Source organism: Oreochromis niloticus, linkage group LG1 (genome assembly GCF_001858045.2).
Source record: "Oreochromis niloticus isolate F11D_XX linkage group LG1, O_niloticus_UMD_NMBU, whole genome shotgun sequence".
NCBI lineage: Eukaryota > Metazoa > Chordata > Actinopteri > Cichliformes > Cichlidae > Oreochromis > Oreochromis niloticus.
The window spans coordinates 15,802,424-15,816,210 of record NC_031965.2 but is presented as its reverse complement, the minus strand read 5'-3'; positions in this window follow the sequence as shown (position 1 = coordinate 15,816,210).

Sequence of the window (13,787 nt, the reverse complement as noted above, 5' to 3'; positions counted from 1 at the left end):
TTATATGCATTTACTAGGTCGTTTGCTAGAGTGGATAGGTTGTTTGCACGGCAACAACAATGGCACCAAAGTGATTGTAACAGAGTAGTCACACAATTCAAATAAATGTTGCAATAAAGAAGTGCTTAAAACAAAATAGAGGAACAGTGGACTAGCTTTACATCTGTAACTTAACCGTTTAGTCAGGAGAACACATTCACCCTAACTGTGTGTGTGTTTTTACAATTGTTTTAACCCAAAATACTAAACAGAGCAAAACCAGAGAACAATATTTTATGTACTTTTTAATCAATGGTTGGGTTGATTTTTAACATTTTTCCATGTAATGAGACAAAATTAAAGACGGACGCTGAGCGGAATCAATACTCGACAACAGATGCATTGTTTGGTTTTAGACAACAAAAACACTTAGGGTTAGGGAAAGAAAGTCATTTTTGTTAAATATGGTAATCGAAAACTTGCTGTTCAACATGATTCAGATCTTTTTTTCTGTAATGAACCGAGGTCTTAATCTTTTCTCAGAGCATAAAAACACCACTTTAAAAATCTAATAATATTGTGTCACTGTAAGTGAATTGTAATATAAGACCAAACATGTCTTACTATTTCTACTTGCAAGATACATTAATAAACAGTATGTGTCGGTAAATGTATTGTACCCGATGCATTTATCCACATCTTTTACCTCCACTTACATTATTGGAAACACTGAAAGTACCAGGTCTGATAATGAGAGGACAACTGCTTGCTGTTTCAGCTGTTTGGTACATATTGTTTTGCCTTGAAGTTTGTTTATAATGCAATTTATTGTCTAATTTGGAAGCACTCTTATCCAGTGTATTTGCTTTATTTTTATTTGTATTTTGTTGTGCCTGAAATGAACAAATAAATGAATGAAATGAATGAATGAATTTGGAATGATTCTAATGAGTAAAAGTTTTTTTAGTTTTACAAAAGCATTCTTGAACAAGACAATTATAATAAACCTGCATTTCGGGGTAGAATTACCAAAAACTCTGTTCATTTATGTGTTTTGCATACCCAGCCAGTTCAACAATGCTCTTGTACACCACTCACCAAATGTTCATCAATGAACTTGTCCAATGGCCATGTTGTATTGACATTTCAGAACAATAGCTTTTGTTCATAGAGCTCAATATTACAGGATGAGCTGATAATATAACTACTTAAAAAGTAATAAAAAGCATGTATTGAACTTAAAATAACCTCAGCCCACATTCTTGTCTAAACAGCTACATGAATATCATGTTAAAATACTATAGGGTCATTAAAGTACTCTAGATAAATCTGAAAGTCTAATATTTCTATATCATACATTGTTTGTGGGGTCTTAATAATATTGTTAATTTAAGCTTTGTAAAGCTTTTTCATAGAGAGACAGAAAAGAAACGAAAAAGATTGTCTACTTATGTTTCAAAAAGGTAAGAACAATAATTTGGCAGCAGGGGAATTCAGGCCAAAGGTGTGAGGTAGCCTGAGACAGCCTTTCATCATTTCAGCATGGAGGGCTGGAGAAAAAAAAGCCAGATTTACTGATGAATTCAAGCTCCAGATATATGGCACTAACAGAACAGTGTATGTAATGAGAGACACATTAGAGACTGAACACTGACCAAGGAGAAGTATCACTCCATTTCTAATAGACATGATACACCCACTGGCCTGCAGTCAGTTTGCATGGAGAAGGGGTTATAACTGCATCAAGATAAAGTAAGTAAGTATGCAAGCACATTTAACATTTAATTACAAAGTGCTTTTCACAGACATGTAGCCACAAAGTGCTGTACAACAAAAAAGAGTAAAATAAATAAAAGGTTAGGGTTACACCCAAAGCACACCACTAATTTGTCTAAAAACTACTTAAAAACCAAGAAGTACTGCCTGTCCTGTCACATTCAGTGGGGTATTTTCTACATCTAATAGGTTTAACTTGAAAGATGCCTTTGTTTTCTTTCTAACCTGTATGTTAACCAGTGATGTCATGGCTTTAGTGCAGTCTGCAATATCAGACCACTTAGTCCACTCATTAGCACATTTCCGATGAAGGTATGTTTCCACCAGAATTACCTAAATGGATTCATTTTCAGTCCTCAAGTATCTGTGCTCTTGCTCCTCTGTGCAGAATTAAGTGTATTGAGATGTCATTTACGATGGTGGACCCGAGCAACTAGCACAGGTCATAGAAGGACAGTGGACTTGAAATGAGATGTACTTGCAGTAAGTAGTACCTAGGATCGATGTTTTTAGGACTCCCAGAAGCACGCACCCACAGGATAATAGCCACCATATAGCTGTGATTTTATGAAATATAAACAACACAGTCAAGGTGCTGCTCATGCTGCTAGAAAACAGCTCAGGACTTGAGGCTCAGAGAGCATGCCACTGGTGTACATAATCACCAGGAGAGAGACTCTAGCCTCACCGCAGGAGAGATAAATAGACAAGATTACTAATTACCAATTTACCTGCAGCTGTGACTGCAGCACTGTGCAGCCGCTGATGTCTCTTACCCAGACAGATACAAAAACCACACCCCACTGCCACAGCATTATCTGTAAATGAGCAAAAACCATCAGTGGCAAACAACCTATTTTGTGCCTATGCGTTATGGAAAGGAATAGAAAGAGGCATCCAAATTTCCAGAGTGTACATATGGTGAGTAGGATACTTGTTGACTGTACTATGAGTAGAGAGTGGGACTTAAATTATAACTTTGCATTGCTGTATAAAATTACTACAGATGGTCACGCTGACTTTGGAGATTCCTTCAAGTGCAGACTGAAGTGCTGTTGGGATAAATGAGGAGAATCAATACTGAGGCAAACTCTCTCAGCTACCTGTTTCATAAACCGTATCACATATCAAAATGTCCAATCTGATGCTGAACCTAAATTTGCAAAAGGAAACACAATAAAACCTTTCAGCCATTTAAGTGGTAGCTCAGTAGTACACTAAGAGACAGTATACGCTATTATCCTCAAACTGCGCCCTTGAACTGCATATTTGATTGCCTTTTGATATTACAGCATTAGATCACAATATGTGAACCACTCAATTTAATTGCATACTTTATAAGGCTTTAGAACATCAACATATGCAACAAAAATCCGAGAAACAATACATTCACAAAAAACTACATACATTTGTATACACATGTGCAAACAAGGTAGGGAGCAAAGCGGGGACGGACCGCTTTCTTTAGATGAAGGGTTCAGGTTTAAGCCTCAGTGATGACAAGTATTCATCTCACTGAAGTGTCCTTGAGCAAAGCAATGAATCTATACCAGGCTCAAGAGTGCACTTCTCAAGCTTACCCAGCAGTCTGATTTGCCTTTGCACAAGGGTAAGCAAAAAGAGAATTTCCATAAGGGGATCAATAGAGTAACACATAATAATTACACACAGAGACCTTTGCCCTGCTTCTTGTTACCATAGGGACAAGCAAAAGATCTAGTCAGACAATTTTCTGTTTAAACCACTGCTCTGTAGCAAAGGGAAAGCCTGGTTGCATTTTACTCTCTACATCTTAACTTTACCACAGTCAACCTGTGGTCAAAAGGAAGAGTAATATTTTATTATTTTTGTACTGGGTACAAGCACGTAACAAAGCACAGAACACAATAAAACTCATAGTTTGAAGCTGCTGTATTAGCTGAACATGAAATCATGTGATGTCGATGAGGAGGACAGCACCTTTGAGAAGGTGCCTGGGTGCCACCCCATTCGTTCACAGAGAGAAGATCGCCGACCTTTGTGCCACACTTCAGGCAAGACTGGAAGCGGATCCAAAGTACAAGGCTACACATCACACACATCTGCGCACTGGACTTTATTCAGACCAAATGCCACCAACTCATATGACTTAGAGGTGGAGAAAAAAGCATTTCAAAGCTCTTCTAATGCCCCAGGCCCAGCTGCAGGCTTACTAGACAGTGGCTGGACACTTTGAAAGCTACTTGCTAGGCCGCTAGTTAAAGCATAAAGCATAGCAATATGAACATATACAACATCTAGTGTAACTGCAGTATTTTTAATATGCAAAAGTAACTAAATAAATAACTCATTATTAATATTAGTATTTTCATTACCTCAGCCTGTATTTTTCTGGCTCAGGCTGATGAAAAGCAACAGATCCACCAGTCAAACAAGTGTTTTTTTTCTTGTTTTATTTTTTCCAGGGCAGTAACGAGCCATGTTTTAGCCAGGCAGTTTTACTGGTATTCGCTAACAGACACTAATCAGAGTCATTCACACCCACGCAATGTTGCCTGCAGGCTGCAAACTGTGGTCAGACCTGATATACAAAAAGCGTCCTGTCAGAGTTGCCTCAGCAGTACTGAGTAGCTCAGCATTACCAACTTGCAGAAAAGTTTTTGGTTTCCTGCAGTCATCTTGCATTTGGGAATATTACTGTGTTTCACAAAAAAAGTTACCTTTCACTTCCTGTGCTCACTAGGTGATATTAAAAACACCTGCTAATTATAAGTCATGCTGCTGGTTGTGATCTGTGGAACCCAAACGGGCTCCCCTGAAATTTTTTGGACATATTACTATTTACAAGTGGAGCAAAATTCACTAACTCAAACTATGTCTCAGGTGTACCTGACTAAAAGTTTCTAGGTGGCGCTGGGGAGTCATTGTGCACCTCCAATGTGTGAAATGTATCAATTATGTAAATGTTCACCACACTTGATGGGTGTACTAAATTTAATAATAATTTAATAATAATAATAATAACAATGTGCTGGTCTGGTATATTGCATTATTGTTTGTTGTCATTTTGAGGGTTACACGTGAAAATGTTGTTGCATATTTGTTTGTTGTTATTATTTTCTTTTTCTTTTATTGGAAACGTAGGGTAGCTTTAATGGTAACATATACGAGGCATATATAAACAATGTTGAGATTGTTATTGAAGAAAAGTAATGTATTACACATTACTTGTAATTTTCCTTAAAAGTAATGTAGTGCATGACTTAATTGCTCACCAGAAAAAGTAAATCTTTAAACTACTTATTACTCGTTACCGTTTGAAATTACCTGAAAAGCACTGTGTTATAATTACCTGTTAACAACATAAAGGCTACAGCCCTACATGCCAACACAAATAACTTTTCTAATAAGGAGCTTTAATTTAGGTCTGAACATAAAGCTGACAAAATAAAGCATAAAATGAAAACGAGATCAAACAGAGTTCAAAGTGATCGCCATGGTGACTCCACTTTAGACACCTGTTACCTGTTGAAGTTCAGGGTCTGCCTGCTGGGCTGCGGTCAGCATTCACTCAGCTTGAACGTGACTCTGGGTTCTCAGCTAGCTTAACTTTAGCATGCTGTCTGTGCAGGTGCTTGCAAAGAGCCAAATTTCTGCTAGCAGCATAAAGCAATGGTTTCAGTCCTGGATGCATTTTCCACTTTACCATCACACTCTTATATTAATACAGATAAAAGCCATTTTCCTTCTCCCGTACATGAACTGAATTCATGTAAAGCTGATTGTAGACAAGAATGTAAAAAAATGTTTTATGTTTTTTTATCTGCCTGGTGCATGGATAACCGAAGAACCTTTGCAATGCAAGTAACAACATTATAGTAGCTTACTGAATTTAGTACAGTAACATGTTACATTACAGCGTTATGAAAAATGTAATGTGATCACAATAACATGCTTTGTTATGCTCTACACCCAACACCGCATGCCTTCAGCTGAACCTGTTCACTCACTATTTGTAATATAGTTTGTGGATTTGTCTGCATAATATGTGATGACTGAATAAAGATATATATTTAATATCAAATGAAAGAAAACTGGCAGGAAAAAAAAACTCTTGGTGAGTGGGCAGCGTGGTATCTGGCTGTTTAACCGTGGAGGTTATCTTAGTTATATTAAAAAAAGACAAATGACAAAAGTAAACTCTAACATTTATTTCCAGAAAAGCGGATGTCTTTGTTTCTCTTGACAATAAACAGGAGACAAAGTCTGTACTTTTTACTGGAACTATTACACTTAAATTTCTGAATAATGATCTGTCAGATCTGACCTCCCTGAGACAAGGACGCTCCCTCCTCAAGAACTCCAGGTTAACCTTTTATTTGAGTGCCTCAGTGTTTTCAGCTTCTCCTGTAAATGCTGCTTTTTTTCTGGGTCAGAAACAAGGCAGTAAAATGCTCAAAGTCAATAATTTTTAAGTGCTGATGAACAGAGTATTTTATTTTGTCCCACCACAGAGTACATTGCAGATTGCAACAAAAACACTCACATATATATTCTGTGGTATTTATAATTGATTGTAAGGATAAATTCCAATACCTTTTTGGCATGGTTTTTAGTGCCAAAGTTACACTCCAAAACAAACAAAACAAATATGACTTTAATGCCTCAATATACCTCAAATATTCTAAGGCACTCTAGTGAGTCAAGATATCCCACGTTCTTGAGGGTAAGACCTTAAAGAAAGTGGTAGAATAGTAGCAACAAGCTGTAAATACAACACTGAGATCTCTTTAAAAGATTGATGTAGCAACCAAGCTGCAGGCAATAAACAAACAAAAACAATGAGCTGAAATAGGTTAGAAATAAAGGCTTCTCAGTGAGGAGACTCGAGCTAAATTCAACACACCTAGGTCGGTGCTAATGACTCCCGGTTTGCTCTGTTTGTCTGTGTGCTTGTGTGTGTGAGTGTTTTGTGATGGTTGTAGTTTTGTCTGCATTTCCAATTCATATCAAACCCTTCTTGACAGTGAAAAAGAGTGCACAACAACTATAATTGTTATAATTGATACAGCACCAGCCTATCAGAATTCCCTCCCATGTATCTCGCTCTTGAAGATGCAGACCAGTGGCACCTGCCTCAGGCGTTAGCAGTTACTGATGCAAGTTATGGTGTTACTTCAGTGAATAAAGTGAGTTTATAATGGGTCACTCCACTGCATCACCTGGGGCCATGTTGAAAATACCAAGAAAATGACAGGAGGAGAAAACGAGAGCAAAAGAGTGACACTTATTGTTATAGCCTTACTGTCCTCATGCCCTAAGGCTGCAAGTCACAGTTCTTCATGAAGACGATGACACGGTAAAAAGTGATGCCTGCATGCCTTTACATTTATCAAATTATCTTTCTGCGTAAAGAATACATTCCTTTAGGGTAGTATGGCGTCGAATCTTCTGGGCTTATCTCTGCTTAAGAACCGGAGGCATTTGTACATAACAATTGGGGTTTCATCTTTAGTCGACTATCAGGTCAAAGTTTTTCTTTCTTCACACACTTCTGCTCTTACATTTGCTATTTTGAGTGTGTAAGTGCATTCACAAGTACAGCTGTCTGCAGTACTGCCTGCCATATGGCATACTAACACTACTTTGTGTCGACTATTTGCACTCAATGGTCCCTGTCTTGGCTACAAAGTTACAGGGGCACTAACGTCGTGGCGTAATTTGGTATTACATGTAGAAAATAAATCTTTGGTCCAAGGCAAATGTTCAAGAAATGCAAATAATGTGGTAAACACAGCCAAATGTTGTGATAATCATTCGAAATAAGAACATAATTTACCATGTTTGAGTTCAGGCAGTACTCCCCTATCAAACAGCATTACACTTCTAAACACATAATGCACATAATGTTTTATATGGGGCTATTATAACAAAAGTATCTGAAATAGGACAGTTTGTACTAATCAGTCTTTCTTTCTTTCTGTTATCCTCCGTTCTCACCTTACTACCTTAATTCATTGATTCATTACAAATGCAGGCTCTTTTCTCACGATGACCCATAACATCTCTAATTACGATCTTCTCCCACAGGGCTAACTGGCTGCCAGGGGTTGGAAGAGTTCACTGAACCTTCAAAGTGCACAGCTGTTATCTTTGACTGGTGGCCAAAAACAAGATTATAGCTTCAGTAAGAGGTGGGTATAAATTCAATCTATTTAAAGCTCCGTTGTGTTTATTTTTTACAATTTCTTATAAATCCGTCTGTCTTTACCTACCTTTTGATGATGACAGTGTTTGATAGGAAACATCATATTATTTTCTAAGAGGTTTCTTTTACACATATACAGTAGACACAGTCCTGAAATAAATATTCCTACAAATATCTCAGTTTCACAACTTTTCTGGTACCCTTTTCCTTGGAATTCAGGAAAATAACAAAAGAAAAGAAAGTACTGAAAAAGAAACGCACTGTCTTCTTTGACAAAGATCACGAGCTAAACCCAAAAAAATATTCAGTCTCACAGAACTTTTGCAGTTTTAGTCAGTAGTATTTATTGAACTTCACCTTCTGCAGTGCATGAAATGGTTAGACTAAGGCAGAGTCCTGGTGCAGTACTAGGCTTGGCAGAATATGACAGGATGTTCAGGCTGAGCTCATTCCTTATGACTGTTTCCACTTGTGTCTACACTTTAACAGGAACTGAGAAGATTCTTCCTGCTACCTTAGTGTTGCGTCAATTTCACATGCAAATATTGAAATAGTCGTTTCACACGTATACAATTCCCCTGAAAGTGTTTCCACAGAGTCAGAAGTGAGGGCTGCAGATCTATGGTGGTCTTGGCACATCAGATTTTAGTTTTATTCATCAGAGCTTCCTGCAGAGATGCAACGCAACACAGTCACACTTATTGTTTTTCCTTCCTCTGCTTTTTTCTATTTATATGAGCTATTAATCAACAGTTATTTGTTTTTCTTTTGTTTGTTTATTCGTTTGTTTGCTTCAATCAAGAAACTGGCAAACTTGCAACAGCAAAATGATTAAAAATTACTTTTTTATGGACACATAAAAAAAATATCTTTACCATTCCATACCATTTAGCACCATTTCTAGAATTACTGTTCAAGCTGAGTGAATGCTGGCGATGAGCGAGTTTTGCACACACTCATCATCCAAAAGACGACATCCAAACACAAAAACTCACAGCCAGTCCTTGTTTAGTGGTGTCAGACTGGCCTAAGTTTCTTCGATTTTTAGGCACATTAACTACATGATGTGCTGTCACTAAAGATTTTCCTGCTGTTAAGAAGACATTGTCATCAAAAGTTCGTCAGAGTTAGGCAGTGCACAAATCTTCTTGCGTTTGCTCCTGCAGCCAAGAGCGCGCTGACACATTTTCAGTAAGCTGAAGTGGCTTTAGCAAGGCAGCTTCTCATTGTTTATTTGAGGGCATGCCAGACTAGTGATTATGCCGGCCTCATGCAAATTTGTAAAGTGGTGATGCAGATTCATATGGGGGAGAGAGTACTTGTTAGCCAACAGGGCAGTTCAGACAGTTCAGGTGCAGGTCTTTTCTGTGGGTCGAGTAATTCCCCTCTGGTGTGGACTTTGGGTTTTGTAAGTTTCAGGTCAGCTGAACACATAGCCTGTCCACAAAGAAAACAAGTCCACTGGAGCTCGTAGTACAAATCAATTTGAGACCTTTTTTGAGGAAGCGTGTTTTCTTTTTTTTCCTGCGCTGCTACACCAGATTTTAGCGTTTTTTTCCACCTTCCAAATCCCACTTAAACCACAGGTTAACATGTCAGTTCATCAGTATGGCTAATGTAAATCGCTGAGTAAGCAAAGCAGAATACACTTAAGATAAAGCTTCTGCTTTCCAATAAAACATTTATAATTGGCTTCAAACAAAGAAAATTCACCTCTTTGAAGGGTAAAACCCATAACCAATTTATATTATTTGTATTATGTATATAAATGAAGGTGTGCTGTGGTATCTGGCACGTAGATCTCCATGGATCATGCTTGTTTGTCCAGCACATCCCACATATGCCTGGTTGGATTGAGATCTGGGGAATATGGAGGCCAAGTCAACACCTCAAATTCATTGCTTTTCTCCTCAAATTATTCCTGAACCATTTTTGCTTTCTGGTAGATCGCCTGCTGACAGAGGTAGGTGGTAATGGTCAAAGTAACATCCAGGGGACTGAGGTTTCCCAGCAGAGCTTTGCCCAAAGCGTCACACTGCTTCTGGTGTTCCTCAGGTACATACTCAGCCGTTCACGTGATGTAAAAGGAAACTTGATTGATCAGACCAGGCCACCTCCTTCCATTGCTCCATGGGTCAGTTCTGATGGTCATGTGACCATTGTTGGTGCTTTCAGTGGTGGACAGGGGTCAGTATGGGTTCCCTGTCTGGTCTGTGGCAAACAGCACTGCAGCTCCATACACAACAAACTGTAATGCACTGTGTATTCTGACACCTTTCTATCAGACCAGCATTAACTTCTTCAGCAATTTAAACTACAGTTGTCATGTGTTGGATCTGGCCAGTCTGCAGTCCCTATGTATTAGCGAGCCTCGGCTGCCCATGTCACCCTGTCGCTGCTTTACCACTCTTCCTTGCTTGGATCACTTTTTATAGATACTGACCACTGCAGACCAAGAACACCCCAAAAATACTGCAATTTTGCAGATGCTCTCACCCAGAAATCTAGCCACCATAATGTGGCTCTTGTTAAACTCGCTCAAATTCTTATGCTTGATAAATTTTCACATCACAACAACTTTAAGGCCAAAATTTTCACTTGCTCCCCAATTATCCCATCAACTCGCAGGTGCCATGATGAAGAGATAATCAGTGTTATTCACCTGTCAGTGGTCATAATGTTATGCCTAATTAATAAAGGCAAAACAGATGATAAGGCCTTTACATACCAGACATGTAAAATTCCTGCAAATATTTAATGCATTAAAAATATTTTTTGGACTCACCTATTCTTAATGCAGCCCTTCATACAGACCATGTAATTTCACTGGATAAATTTGCGGCATTAATTTTTTTAGACCAAGTTTGATTTTTTCAGATCTGAATAAACTGATCTGACCAATCAGATCACTGGATTTGGCATCAAGTGCACTCGTAGGTCAAAATGTTCATCTATACTGAACATACAATGATACACATATAGTTAAATAATATTATTTACCTCAGACAAACAGCTAGATGCCGCTCTGGATCAGCCAGGTCTTGGAAACTTCTCTGCCTCCTCAGATGTGGTCCAAACTCTGCCAACAAGAGCTCAAACTGCTCCACTGGGATCCTGAAGTATCTCCAAAAGCAGCAGTGATGCAGCTTCAAATCTTCCTGCGGCTCATCACTGCTTGATGTTGACTTCATTTTTTTCACAGTGTGCTTTTTGAGGACAAATTTTTTGCAGCCCAACTCGTGTGTACACCTTACATAGCAAAGCTCAGATCCAGAAAATTCTGAATTTCATGTTGCTTTTTTGAAACGTGCTCAGTGTGTAATAGCCATTATTGGATAAACACTTTCAGATTTTAAAACTAGCTAATGCTAGAAAGAAGTAAGAACTGGTAAAGCTATTTTACCAGGGGGATGGCACGTTAAAAGATGTATTAAATGCTATCCTTATACGCCCTAACCCTCTTTCATGTTTTCTAAACTACACACACAACAGTTTTGACCTCTTCATGAAGCTCACATCATCACCTAACCTTTACGAGATTCCACTTTCTTTCTGTATTTATTGCCAGGTTGATGCTGACTGAGCAGCCCCCATTTCTCTCAAACATTTCATGCAACACAGTTGCAAGTTCAACAACAAAAGACTAATAGATAAAGAACTGTTTTTCTATGTGATTCGTACAAACTGGGTCTAAATTTGGTGCATCCTTTGGAACAGTTCTAGGTACGCTTGAATAGGGGGTGACATTTAAACAAAGCTCCCATGGGAACCCAGTGCAGAGCCACAAACGTTATGGGAGAAAGGATCAGGCTTGCAGTTTATTACTCCCACCAAGAGCGTGACCTGAGTATGTGGCATCTACATGTACGGAAAGACGGATGTGTCTTCTGGTGTGTATAATTAATTCAGAGTGAGAGGATTATTCATGATGGATAACAGTTTGTTCAGTGACCTCCTCTCCACCACAGCTGCATGTGTGTCCATTATGCAGCCAATCATAGAGCAGCTTTCCTGACGAGTCTATTCAATTTATGTGACCTGCTGATGCTGCTGCCTCAGTAAACCACAGCAAAGTACTCTGCACTTACCGCGACTGAGTGATAGAAAATCTCCACCGCTTTCCTGCACACACTGAAGGATCTCAGCTTCCTTGGGAAATAGAGTCAGTCGGTTCCCTTTTTGTACACAGCCTCTGCATTGGTCTTCCAGTTCAGCCTTTTTGAACACCCAGGTACTTTTACCCCTCCACCACATCAACATCCTGTCCCAGGATAGACAAGGGCAGTGTAGGTGTGCTATTCCTTCTGAAGTCGATCACCATCTCCCTGGTCTTATTCACATTCCACTCGTGCTCTGTGCTCCTCCTGCCCATCACTAATACAGCCAACCTCTGCAGAATCATCATTCAGTAGTATTGCCACAGTATTTCTGTAGGTGGCATGACCCAGAGGTGCACAAGGAGTGCATCACATTGTATTTTACTACCATTTTATGGTAATGGTAAATAAAACTGGTTTTGTTTAGCCACACAAAAAAAGATCATTTTATATGGAACTGAAAGAAAACAAATACTTGAATTTGAGCTGCCGCTAAAGCAGATACGAGGCCGTTCCAGTTATTCTAACGTGAATGCGGAATGAGCTATACCCACATACAACAAAGGAGGTATAAAAGATGAAAGTGACTGTGAATTGAATAGTCTTATTTTTAATTAGCACTGGTACAACTATGTGCCCAGTTCAACTAACCCAGTCTTTGACAAATTACATAAATGCTAAACATCACTACCAAAGCTTGGAAATATTTGTCTATATTGTCAACTATAGACAGTGACACACAGGTATTTCAGTAGTATTGCCACATTTTTCTCTAATGCTCTTGGGGATGGCTTTAAAATATGCACTAGACTGAACAGTAGTCTTAAAATACATTATACACCCGATGAAGCTCTTTGGAGGAACTTTGAAAGACCAGAAAAAGACGAATTTACATCTCCTTCAGAAGTGTTCAGGGATTGATCATTTAGTGGCTGAAGTGAGACGCGGTAGAGACAAATCTTCAATGGTCATGTTGAAGTGAATATATTTTAATGCAGGTGAATATGTTATGATACTGTATATAATATTTAGTTAAGATATTTCTGCAAGCACATACATTTTATGTGACCTTTATCACTTAAAACAATTATTCTATCAATAAGCAAGCTCTGTTGTACTTAAATGGTGACAAAATCGATAGTACCATTATTGAGCAGCATTGTTTTTTTAAAGAAAAATATCAATTAAATAATTACAAATAAAATTGCTAAGTGGGGCATTTTGCATAGTTGCTGTCTACCTGTCCCCTTAAAGGGATGGGTCACTGCAGCTCATTACAAAGATTTCTTTTGAGCAAACACCTTTATCGTATAAAGAAGTATTTTTATTCTGATGGGAGTGGAATTGTTGGAATTGTTGGAGAAGTAAATGAATTATCTGGTTCCTATGCCACAGAAAGATCTTTGTGTGATCGTCATTGTGATCAATATATCAAATATGGAAATGTCAGTAGGATGCCAATACCTCAAGCAGAGCGCTTGTAGATGCAATGCAGATGTTCACTTTATGTTGGCATTGCCTTTAATTTTTCAACCAATTGATCATGTATTCTTAAAATCCTAGCACAATGCCACTAGACATCATTCTCAATCATTTTTCTCATTTTTTAAGGACCAGTACATGCCCATATGTCCAGGCCACAGTATTGTCTGGTTGGTTTAGACCATTGTTAGGTGGTTGTTAGACAACATGATGTCATTATACAATATCATGTATATTTCAATATTAATTAAAGGGCATTGTTGTGA